General features: G+C 41.4%; 1 protein-coding gene across 4 annotated transcripts in view; it reads right to left on the bottom strand.

Annotated features, from left to right (window-relative positions):
- LOC102392295 (UDP-glucuronosyltransferase 1-6) overlaps positions 1-12,409 on the bottom strand; it is a 143,562-nt gene that overhangs the window by 40,247 nt on the left and 90,906 nt on the right. The window lies entirely within an intron of this gene.

Raw genomic sequence — 12,409 nt, 5'->3', positions numbered from 1 at the left:
GTTCTGGTTCCAAACTGGACATCTCATGCACTCCCCAGAGAGAGTCTGTTGGAGCAGCTGCCCGATATGGAAACATCTGGAAGGATCCTTGAGGACAACAGCAGAAGGGCTGCTTGAGAATTCTTTATCTGCCTCATGGAGTAGAACTTCCTGTTATCTAAATCATCAGTGGGCAAGGCAGCTGTTTGTAATGACAGTGGGGTTCAGAGGACGCCAGGCTCCAGGGCCTGCTGCACTTTGGACAGCAAGGACGGCCCCATGCCTCCGTGAAGGCTCTCTGAATCCTCTTCTGATGCGGACCCCACTGGGCTTCCACTGCTCTGTGTAGGGACTTAAGTGCACATTATTCTGGATCTTTATTACATCTTGTAGTTTATGTTCAGGGCTTCCCACGTGGCAAAGTGGTAAAGAATCCTCCTACAAATGCCGGAGACACAAGACATGTGGATTCAATCCCTAGGTTGGATGTAGGAAGATCCCCTAGAATAGGAAATGGTAACCCACAATAGTATTCTTGCCTGGAAAATTCCACAGACAAAGGAGTCTACATAAACTGTACAAAAAAGGTCTTAATGACCTGGATAACAACGAAGGTGTGGTCATTCACCAAAGCCAGACATCACAGAGTGTGAAGTCAAGACGGCCTTAGGAAGCATTATTACAAAAAAAAGCCAGTGGAGGTGAAACAATCCCAGCTGATCTGTTTAAAATCCTAAAATTGAGGCTATTAAAGTGCTGTACTCAATACCCCAGCATATTTGGAAAACTCAGCAGTGGCCACAGGACTAGAAAAGGACAGTTTTCATTCTCATCTCAAAGAATGGCAATACCAAAGAATGTTCCAACTACTGGACAATTGGGCTTACTTCACATGCTAGCAAAGTAATGTTCAAAATTCTTCAAGCTAGGCTTCAACAATACATGAATCATGAACTTCCAAATGTTCAACCTGGTTTTAGAAAAGGCAGAGGAACCAGAGATCAAATTTCCAACATCTGCTGGATCATCAGAAAAGCAAGAGAATTCCAGAAAAACATCTATTTCTGCTTTATTGACTATGCCAAAGCCTTTGACTGTGTGGATCACAATGAACTGTGGAAAATTCTGAAACAGATGGGAATACCAGACCACCTGACCTGCCTCCTGAGAAATCTGTGTAGCTCAAGAAGCAACAGTTAGAAGTGGACATGGAACAACAGACTGGTTCCAAATAGGAAAAGGAGTACATCAAGGCTGTATATTGTCATCCTGATTATTTAACTTATATGCAGAGTACATCATGAGAAATGCTGGGCTGGAAGAAGCACAAGCTGGAATCAATTGCCCGGAGAAATATCAATAACCTCAGATATGCAGATGACACCACCCTTATGGCAGAAAGTGAAGAAGAACTAAAGACACTCTTGATGAAAGTGAAAGAGGAGAGTGAAAAAGTTGACTTTAACTCAACATTCAGAAAACAAAGATCATGGTATCCAGTCCCATCACTTCATGGCAAATAGATGGAGAAACAGTGACAGACTTTATTTTTTTGGAGCTCCAAAATCACTGCAGATGGTGACTGCAGCCATTAAATAAAAAGACACTTACTCCTTAGAAGAAAAGTTACGACCAACCTAGACAGCATATTACAAAGCAGAGACATTACTTTGCCAACAAAGGCCCATCTAGTCAAGGCTATGGTTTTTCTGGCAGTCATGTATGGATGTGAGAGTTGGACTATAAAGAAAGCTGAGCACTGAAGAATTGATGCTTCTCAACTGTGGTGTTGGAGAAGACTCTTGAGAGTCCCTTGGAATGCAAGGAGATCCAACCAGTCCATCCTAAAGGAGATCAGTCCTGGGTATTCATTGGAAGGATTGATGTTGAAGCTGAAACTCCAATACTCTGGCCACCTGATGCTAAGAGCTGACTCATTTGAAAAGACCCTGATGCTGGGAAGGATTGAAGGCAGGAGAAGGGGACAACAGAGGATGAGATGGTTGGATGGCATCACCAACTTAATGGACATGAGTTTGGGTGAACCCCGGGAGTTGGTGATGGACAGGGAGGCCTGTCTTGCTGCGGTTCATGGGGTTGCAAAGAGTTGGACACGACTGAGTGACTGAACTGAACTGAGGCTTCAACACTATGTGAACCAAAAACTCCAGATGTGCAAGCTGAATTTAGAAAAGGTAGAATAAGAGACCCAATTGCCAACATCTGTTCGATCATAGAGAAAGCAAGGGAATTCCAGAAAAACATCTATTTCTGCTTCATTGACTAGGTGAAAGCCTTTGACTGGATCACAACAAACTGAAAAATTCTAAGAGATGGGAATACTAAACCACGTTTCCTGCCTCCCAAGAAACCTGTATGCATCTCAAGAAGCAACAGTTAGAACTGGACATGGAACAACAGACCTGTTTCAAATTGGGAAAGGAGTACATCAAGGCAGTATAATGTCATCCTGCTTATTTAACTTAGATGAAAATACATCATGCAAAATGCAAAGGCTGGATGAATCACAACCTAGAATCAAGATTTCCAGGAGCAATATCAACAACCTCAGATATGCAGATGATACCACTCTAATGGCAGAAAACAAAGAATACTAAAGAGCCTCTTGATGAGAGTTAAAGAGGACAATGAAAAGGCTGGCTTAAAACTCAACATTCATAAAACTAAGACCATGGCATCCAGTCCCATTACTTCATGGCAAATAGATAGGGAAAAATTGGAAACAGTGACATGTTATTTTCTTGCATTCCAAAATCATTGTGGATGTTGGCTAAAGCTTCAAAAATAAAAGGCACATGTTCCCTGGAAGAAAAGCTATGACAAACCTAAACAGAGTATTAAAAAGCAGAGACATTACTTTGCCAACAAAATTCAACAGAGTCAAGCTATAATTTTTCCAGGGGTCATGTACGGATGTGAGTGCTGGAGCATAAAGAAGACTAAGCACGGAAGAATTGATTGTGCTGGAGAAGACTCTTGAGAGTCCTTTGGACTGCATGGAGATCAAAGCAATCAATCCTAAAGAAAATCAATCCTGAATATTCAATGGAAGAACTGAGCTGAAGCTGAAGCTCCAATACTTTAGCCACCTGAGGTGAACACCTGACTCATCGGAAAAGACACTGATGCTGGGCAAGATTGAAGGCAGGAGGGGAAGGGGACGACAGAAGATGAGATGGTTGTATGGCATCACCAAGTCAATGAACATGATTTGAGCAAACTCCATGAGATAGTGAAGGATGGGGAAGCCTGCTGTGCTGAAGTCCATGGGGTAACTTAGCAATGGAACAACAGCAACAATTCAGGATTAATATAAGAAGACTTTGAAATGACGAGGAACATAGTAGTTCTCACCATGGAAATGTGGGGTGTGATGACTGGGCTGGGGTACGTGTGGTGATGAGGTCAAACCCTTCCTCTCTGAAACTCAGTTTTCTTCATTAGTGTGCCCTCTGCCACTGTGTTCATAGGCTCAGTTTTTCCTCCTCTCCAGCTCCCACCACTAGCCTTTTACGATCTCAGTGTCCCAAGTTGATGACCTGTCTGGCATGCATCTAACTATGTACCTCCCCGCCACCCCTCCAGACCCCAACTCCTGGTCAGAAGATTTCTGGTCAGCACAGGTCCATCTCTGAAAAGTTGGACTCAATTATTTCTTTCTCTGATGAGAGAGAGCCCAACTTCTGTCTCCAGTATTGTCTCACTTCCACTTAATTTATGCAACCTCTCTGAAACTTCTGCTTCCTTTCAGTGTTTAGATTTCCAGTGACCACACCTAAGACCTTTCCAAGACAAAACCACGATAAACTATCAGGACAACAAATGCAGTTTGCCAGTTCTTTCCTTCTCCTATTGAACACCCTCAAGCAAAACCCATGATGGATGGATTCACAGCTCAAGCTCTTGGCTCCTACTAGATTGAGAAAACTGCACAACCATCCCAACAGTGCCTTTACAAATAGGCAGTCATGGTTGACCCACACAGTTCTTTCTCAGACCGAATATGGACCCTCAACCCTGCCTCTCAATCCTGTCAAAGATCATCACAAACCTACACTACCCTCCTGGAGCACTTTAACAATGTGTCTCACCAAAGAGTGTTGGAAGGAGAATGGGAGGTGGAAATCTTTAGAAAGATCAGTAGATAAGTGAGCACGTGCAAGTAGGTTACTTTTAAAAAATATGTTCCACTTGGGAATTCTCTGTCAGTCTAGTGATTAGGACCCACCATTTCACTGCAAGGGCCTGGGGTTGCAGTGCGGTGAAAAAGTTTTTTAAATTTTTTTATGAAAAGATTGTGCTCCACTGGGAGCACTGATTGAGCAAAAGCAGCAGTACACACCTGAGAACCTGAGGTTTCCTGTTGGCACAGTTGATGCCCCCAGTGAACACCATGTTGGGCATGATCGGCCGCAGGTAGTCCCTCACAAAGTCTCCTCTGAACAGCCACACGGATCCAGAGGCAAGAATCTCCCCCAGTGACACCTCTCTCTGAAGAAGCTCAGAGGCCATACGTGCATAAGGAGTGAAAGAAACCTGGCAAATGTACTTCAGGGCCAGAAGGTAGAGCATGTTCTTGACCCTTTGGAAGAATGTCATGTGGTCTGGATTCATTGTGAATAACCGAGGAACATATGAGAAAGGGTTTGGGCACGCTGTGCCCTCAGCATCTACGTCACAGGGAACAGAATGCAAAAAAAAACACAGCAGGAATAGACAGGTATTTAGCCATCACCGCCCCAAAATAGGGTCCGTTAAAACCATATCAAAGGAACTGGCATTCAGGTCTCTGATCAAGTCCTCGTTATACAACAGTGCCTCACAAGACCTTGCAAAGAGCAAAGACACATTTTTCAAAGATGCTATAGTTTCTGGAAACATTGTTACAAAGTGTACTTTTTAAAAAAGTAGACGTACATGAGTCTTCAGGAAGGAATCATATTTGTCCTGTGTGTAGGTAACGGCGTACGTTTTTGTGGTGAAAAAGTCCTCTGCCTTGACGCGCACATTGACCTCCGGAGCAACAACCACTGCCTGGTGACCTCTGGCGTGGAGCTCCCGCATGGCCTCCCGCATGCTGAGCCAGTGGCTGTCCTCCATGGGGACCACCAGCACCTTCCCAGCCTCAGCCCATCGCCCAACGCACAGACAGAGCAGGAGTCCAGCCAGCACCTGCCACCGAAGCTGCAGTCCCAGGGCCATCTCCGCACAAACCAGAAGCTACTGAGTCTCTGGTCAGGCTGTGCTGCCTATATTTGTTCCCTTATCTTATTGTATCATCAAATCACTTAAGCAAAATGGCATGTCATTGGAAGTCAGCATGCCCTCCAAACATTAATCATTACAGGATAAGACTATGCCTGTGTTTCATCACCTCTGATTTTACCCAGGGAAAGATCACACCCCCTTACCTTGGAAAATCTCCTCTGACTCTGCTGCTGTCTCTGGAGAACATTCTAGTTCAAACTCTTGTTCATCCAAGACTCGAAGCAAGACTGTGCCTGTCCATTCCCTTGGTCACCTCCTACCTCTCTGCTAACCGCATTCCCTGGGGCTGGACTGAATGCTGAGGAGTCACCTATGCCCTGTTTTCTTGTGTTCCAAAATCACTGCAGATGGTGACTGCAGCCAAGAAATTAAGGACGTTTGCTCCTTGGAAGAAAAGTTACGACAAACCTAGACAGCATATTAAAAAGTAGAGACATTAATTTGTCGACAAAGGTCCATCTAGTCAAAGCTATGGTTTTTCCAGTAGTCATATATGGATGAGTTGGACCATAAAGGAGGCTGAGCACCAGAGAATTGATACTTTTCAACAGTGGTGTTGGAGAAGGCTCATGAGGGTTTCTTGTACTACAAGTAGATCAAACCAGTCAATCCTAGAGGAAATCAGTTCTGAATATTCATTGGAAAGACTGATGCTGAAGCTGAAGCTCCAATACTTTGTCCACTTGAAGAGCAAACTCATTGGAAAAGACCCTGATGCTGGAAAAGTTTGAGGGCAGGAGGAGAAGAGGATGACAGAGGATGAGATGGTTGGGTGGCATCACTGACTCAATGGACATGAATTTGAGCACACTCCAGCATATGGTGAAGAACAGGGAAGCCTGGTGTGCTGTTGTCCATGGAGTCCCAAAGATTTGGTCACAAATGAGCAACAAATGGCTGATTCCTGTGGAGGTATGGCAGAAACCACCCAATATTGTAAAGCAATTATCCTCCAATTAAAAATAAAAAATTTTTAAACTACAATGAAAAGTCACCTCACACCATTAGGATGACTATCATAAAAAAAAAAGCCAACACCCAGAAAACAAGTCTTGAAGAGGATGTGGAGAAACTGGAACCCTGGCGTACTGTTGGTGGGAATGTAAAATGGTGCAGCCACTGTTGAAAATATATCCAACCCCTCAAAAAATAAATAATAGAAATACCAAATGATCCAGCCATTCCTCTTCTGGGTATATACCCAAAAGAATTGAAAGCATGGTCTCAAGAGGTATTTGTACATCCAGGTTCATAGCAACATTATTCACAACAGCAGAAGGTATAAGTAACCCATGTTCATTGGCAGATGAATAGATAAGCCAAATGTGCTCTATCTGTAAAATGGAATACTATGCAGTCTTTTAAAAGAAGGAAATTTTGACAACATTGCTGAACCTAGAGGAAAGGAAAGTGAAAGTCGCTCAGTTGTGTCCAACTCTTTGCGACCCCATGGACTATACAATCCATGGAATTCTTTAGGTCCGAATACTGGAGTGGGTAGCCTTTCCCTTCTCCAGGGGATCTTCCCAACCCAGGGATCGAACCCAGGTCTCCTGCATTGCAGGTGGATTCTTTACCAGCTCAGCCACAAGGAAAGCCCTAACACAGATACCATAAGCTAAGTAAGGAAACACAGTTCACTTAGGGGATTGGAAATGGTGGTGTTTTTTCTGCTATAGTTAGAGATATAAATCTAGACTAGGATAAAATAAATGTAGAGGCATGCAACATCATGCATGGGAAGATTTAACTCTCTAACACTCTTGATTTTGCCCCGTGCTAAGCTACACATGTAGTGACAGACCAAGTACAATGTCACTGGGGTTTGTAATATTACAAAAAAAATTTTTTTCAATCCACCTAGAAGCATGTGAGGCTTCTGAGAGGAGCAGTTCCTATCAGACCAATACTACCAAACATATGTGTCAGCCAATGTTTGGATAAATTTTTCAAGTTAAAAGAGATAGATTTCATATATATGGTAAGTTATTTTTGGAAAATTGCAAAGAATATTCAATAGAGAAGGCCTTTTCAACAAATGGTGCTTGGAAAACTAGATGCCTGAATGTAAACAGTGAATTTGGACATTTACAAATAATATATAAAAGTTGAACTCAAAATGGATCAAAAACATAAATGTAAGACCAAACACTATAACACTCTTAGACAAAGACATATGACAACATTTCACTATCTTGTATTTGGTGAAGATTTCTTGAAAATTACAACAAAGCATAGCTCATAAAAAAACAACACATTGGACTTTGAAAATTTTTAAGTGCATGTATTAAAAGATATTATCAACAGAGTACAAAGACAAACCATAGAATGGAAGAAAATATTTACAAATCATATATCTGATAAGGGATTAATATATCCAGAATATATAGAGAACTCCTATAACTCAACAACAACAAAAAGACTTGATTCAAAAATGGACAAAGGACTTAGACATTTCTTGAGAGAATATGTGCAAATGACTAATGAGCAATGAAAAGATGCTCAATATCATTAATCACTAGGGAAATCAGATATCACCTTACACCATTAGGAAACTGATCATTTAAAAAAAAAAAAACAGAAAACAGGTCCTGAAGAAAATGTGGAAAAATTAGAACCCTCATGTACTGGGAATGTTATGGTGATGGGAATGTAAATGGTGTAGCACTTGTACATCAATGTAATGTACAAGTGTAACATACAATGTGTAATGTACAATGTAATGTACATCCCATCTGTGTAATGATGATGGGAATGTAAAGGGTGTAGCCACTGTGGACATAGTATGGCAGCTCCTCAAAAAATTAAGAACAGAAATACCAGGTGATCCATCCATTCCACTTCTAGGTATACACAGAAGAAAAACATTGAAAAAAGTCTCAAAAAGGTATTTGTACATCCATATTCATAGCAGCATTATGCACAGCTATAGAAGGGAAAGCAACCCATTTCATTGGCAGATAAACAGATGACAAGTTTGGTCTAGCTATATAATGGAATATTATTTGGCCTTAAAAAGGAAGGAAATTCTGACAACATGATTGAACCTAGATGACAAGATACTAACGGAAATATGTCAGTGTCAAAAATGAAAATATTGTATGACTCCACTAATATGAGGTACCTAGAGAAGTCAAATTTATAGAGACAGGAAGTAAAATGGTGGTTACTATGGACTATGGAGTGTGGGAAACTGCAGAGATGTTGTTTAAGGGGTATACAGTTCCAGCTTTTCAAGATGAAGAGTTCTGGAAACTGGTTGTACAGCAATATGACTGCAATTAACACTACTAAACCATACACTTGAAAATGGTTAACATGGCAAATCTTATGTTAGAAGTATTTTATCACAATTTAACATTGTTAAAAAGCAAATTTTATGAGGAAAACACAGCAGGCATAAACCTGTGTGCAACAACCTAGCAGCTATATGTTTAAAGTAAAAACTATTAAAAATTCCAAAAGCAAATTGAGCAAAATTCAGTTAAATGAAGATATATTTTAAGACATCATTTTAAGAATTGGGCACATTGAGCTTTCTTTAATAAAAAAATTGAAAAATGTACATCTTTGGACTTATCTATGAAACATCTGTGTGTGTGTGTGTGTGTGTGTGTGCACGCGCTAAGTCACTTCACTTGTGTCTGACTCTTTGCAACCCCATGGACTGTAGCCTGCCAGGCTCCTCCATCTATGGGATTTTCCAGGCAAGAGTGCTGGAGTGGATTGCCATTTCCTTCTCCAGGGGATCTTCCCGACCCAGGAATGGAACCTGGGTCTCCCGCATTGTGGGCAGACGCTTTACCACCGGAGCCACCAGGGAAACCCTAATACGCCATAGATACGATTCAAAAGTGGCACTTGCCAGTGCAGTGTTTTGGGGTAAAATGTAGCTCCCCAAAAAGGCTACTGTCAGTATCTATATCGCCAGGATGATCTCTATTTGCCTTCTGCCTCTCTGGGATGCTCTTCTAAATCAGCAGGTGGGTCTGATCCAGGCTCCTTTCAGAATATTGTTTATTCCCTGGGTCTTAGAGTGTGTGAGGTTTTGTGTGCACCCTTTGAAAGTGGAGCCTCTATATCCTATAGTTCCTTGGCTCTCCAAGTCGAGGAGGCACAGTATAATCAAGACCAATACACCTGGGCAGATGATCCACATATAGAGGATAATTATAATTTCTGAGGCTCTCCCTAAGGAGTAAAGCCTATGAGCCCACACTGAGCCTCCCAGCTTGGGGTCCAGAACCAGGAAGAAGAGCTCCCAGAATACTGGGCTTGGAAGGCCAGTGGGGCTTACTTTTACTTTCAGGAGAGTCAGATATGACTGAGCGACTTCACTTATGCCATATTAGCCTTAGGACCCAGCCCCACCCATCAGCCTGTCAACACCAGTACTATGTTGCCTCAAGTATAGGAGACAGTTGAGTGGAGACACAAACTGGCTCACTAACGGGATGACTGTCTTAAGACTTGCTGAGACCCCAGCTACCTGGGACATGGACTCATGCACCAGAAGCCCCAGGACCTGGCCCTGTCCTCCGGGGGCCCAGGGTGTGGAATCACCTACTCGCGCACTAGCACCAGCCCAGGGAGCTCTGGGCCACAGTCCGCCCTCCAGCATGCTGACGCCAGGTCCAGCCCCCAGGCCTTAGAGCAAGACACTCCGGGACCCAGTAACCAGAGAGTCACCATTAGATGTAGAGAGAGACAGATACGGCCACAACATAGGAGCACCTGAATACAAAAAGCAAGCACTAACAGACATAAAAAGAGAAGTTGACAGCAAACAACCATATTAGTGTACTTTAAAATTCCACATACATTAATAGACACGTCATTCAGATAGAAAATCAATAAGGGAACACTGGCCTTAAACAACACATTAAAACACTTAGATTTAATGGACATACATAGACCATTCCATCCAAAAGCAGCAGTAAACACATTCTTTTCAAGGGAATGTGGAACATCCCCTGGGATAGATCACATGTAAGGCCACAAAACAAGTCTCAGCAGATTTAAGAAGACTGAGATCACGTCAAGCACCTTTTCCAATCATGACATTATGAAACCAAAACTCAACTACAAAGAAAAAACTGGAAAAACACAAACACATGGAGGGTAACCAATGTACAACAACCGACCAATGGGTCACTGAAGAAATAACAAAGGAAATTAAAAATAACCCATCTACAACAACCAATCAATGGGTCACTAACAAAGAAATTAAAAATAACCCATCTACAACAACCAATCAATGGGTCACTTAAGAAATAACAAAGGAAATTAAAAATAACCCATGTACAACAACCAACCAATGGGTCACTGAAGAAATAATGAAGGAAATTAAAAATAACCCATGTACAACAACCAATCAATGGGTCACTAACAAAGAAATTAAAAATAACCCATCTACAACAACCAATCAATGGGTCACTTAAGAAATAACAAAGGAAATTAAAAATAACCCATGTACAACAACCAATCAATGGGTCACTAACAAAGAAATTAAAAATAACCCATGTACAACAACCAATCAATGGGTCACTTAAGAAATAACAAAGGAAATTAAAAATAACCCATGTACAACAACCAACCAATGGGTCACTGAAGAAATAACAAAGGAAATTAAAAATACTTGGAAACAAATGAAATTGAAAACTCAATAATCCAAAATCTGTGGGAAACAACAAAAGCAGTTCTAAGAAGGAGGTTTATAGCAATACAAGTGTACATCCAGAAATAAGAGAAATCTCAAATAAATAACCTAACCTTATACCAAAAGTAAATAAAAGAATATATGAAATCCAAGACAGCATACAGAAAAAAATACAAATAAGAGCTGAAATATAAAAGCTAAGTAAAATGAAGAACTCTTTCTTTGAAAAAATAAAGAAAATTGATACACCTCAATTTTCTGAACCTTCATCCAGATTTATCAGGAGAAAAAGAGAGACGGTCAAAGTAAATCAAATCAGAAATGAAACAGAGAAGGCACAACCAACACCACAAAAATGTAAAGGATCATAAGATCTTATTGTGAACAACAACAAACCAAAACATGAACAAGTAGCAGACATGGACAGATTCCTAGAAATGCACAATCTCCCAAAGCTGAACCAGGAAGAAATGGAAAATAGCAACAGTCTAATTATTGTAATGGAGTTCAATTAGTATAAAAAGATTCAACAAAAAATGAAAACAAAAACATTAAGAGACCAAAAGTTGTGAAAGTTAATATAAATTCACTGCATGTGACATAGATGGGCAAAATCATGATTAACTCGGTGGATTAAGAAACAACTGCCCCCAAGAGTCTTATTTCAATTAAACCCAAATATTCAGGGTTAACATAAGAAGACTCTGAAACTCTGGGGAAAGCAATGATTCCCATAATGGAAACTTGGGGTAGGGTGGACTGGGCTGGGGCAAGTTTGGTGATGTGGTCAGAATGCTTCCTCTTTGACACTCAGTTCTCAGCATCACTGTCGCCTCCGCCACTGTGCTCTTCGGCTCAGCTTTACCTCCTCTCCAGCCCCCACCACTAGCCTTGAGGACCCCAGCGTCCCAACTGAAGATCTACATGACATGCAGTCCAACACTGTATGACACCACAGTTTTCTCCAGACACCAACACCTAGTCAGAAGACTTCTGGTCAGCACAGCTCCATCTCTGAAAAGCTGGGTCTATTATTCCTTTCTGTGATCACAGAGAGCCCAAATTCTCTATCCAGCACTGTCTCACTTCCACTTAGTTTATCTGACCTCTCTGAAACTTCTGTCTCCTTTGGGTGTCAGGTCTCCTGTGATCACACCTCAGTCTCTTCCAAGACAAAACCACTAAGGATTATCAGGTCAGTAAATGCAGGTGGCCAGTTATCTCATCCTTCAGTTGAACACCTCAGTGAAAAATCCCTGATGGATGGATTCACAGCTCAAGTTCTCTGCTTCTACTCATCTGGATAAAATGTCACACAGTTATAACAGTACCTTTACAAATCATGGTTGAGTAACACCATTTCTAACCAACCTATTATTGCCATTACCTCTGTCTCTCATTCCTCTCAAAGACTATTACAAACTTTTACTACACTACTGGATGTACTTTAACAACTTATCTCACCAAAAATTGCTAGAAGGA

Source organism: Bubalus bubalis, chromosome 6 (assembly GCF_019923935.1).
Source record: "Bubalus bubalis isolate 160015118507 breed Murrah chromosome 6, NDDB_SH_1, whole genome shotgun sequence".
NCBI classification, from domain to species: domain Eukaryota; kingdom Metazoa; phylum Chordata; class Mammalia; order Artiodactyla; family Bovidae; genus Bubalus; species Bubalus bubalis.
This window is presented reverse-complemented; position numbering and strand designations above follow the sequence as displayed.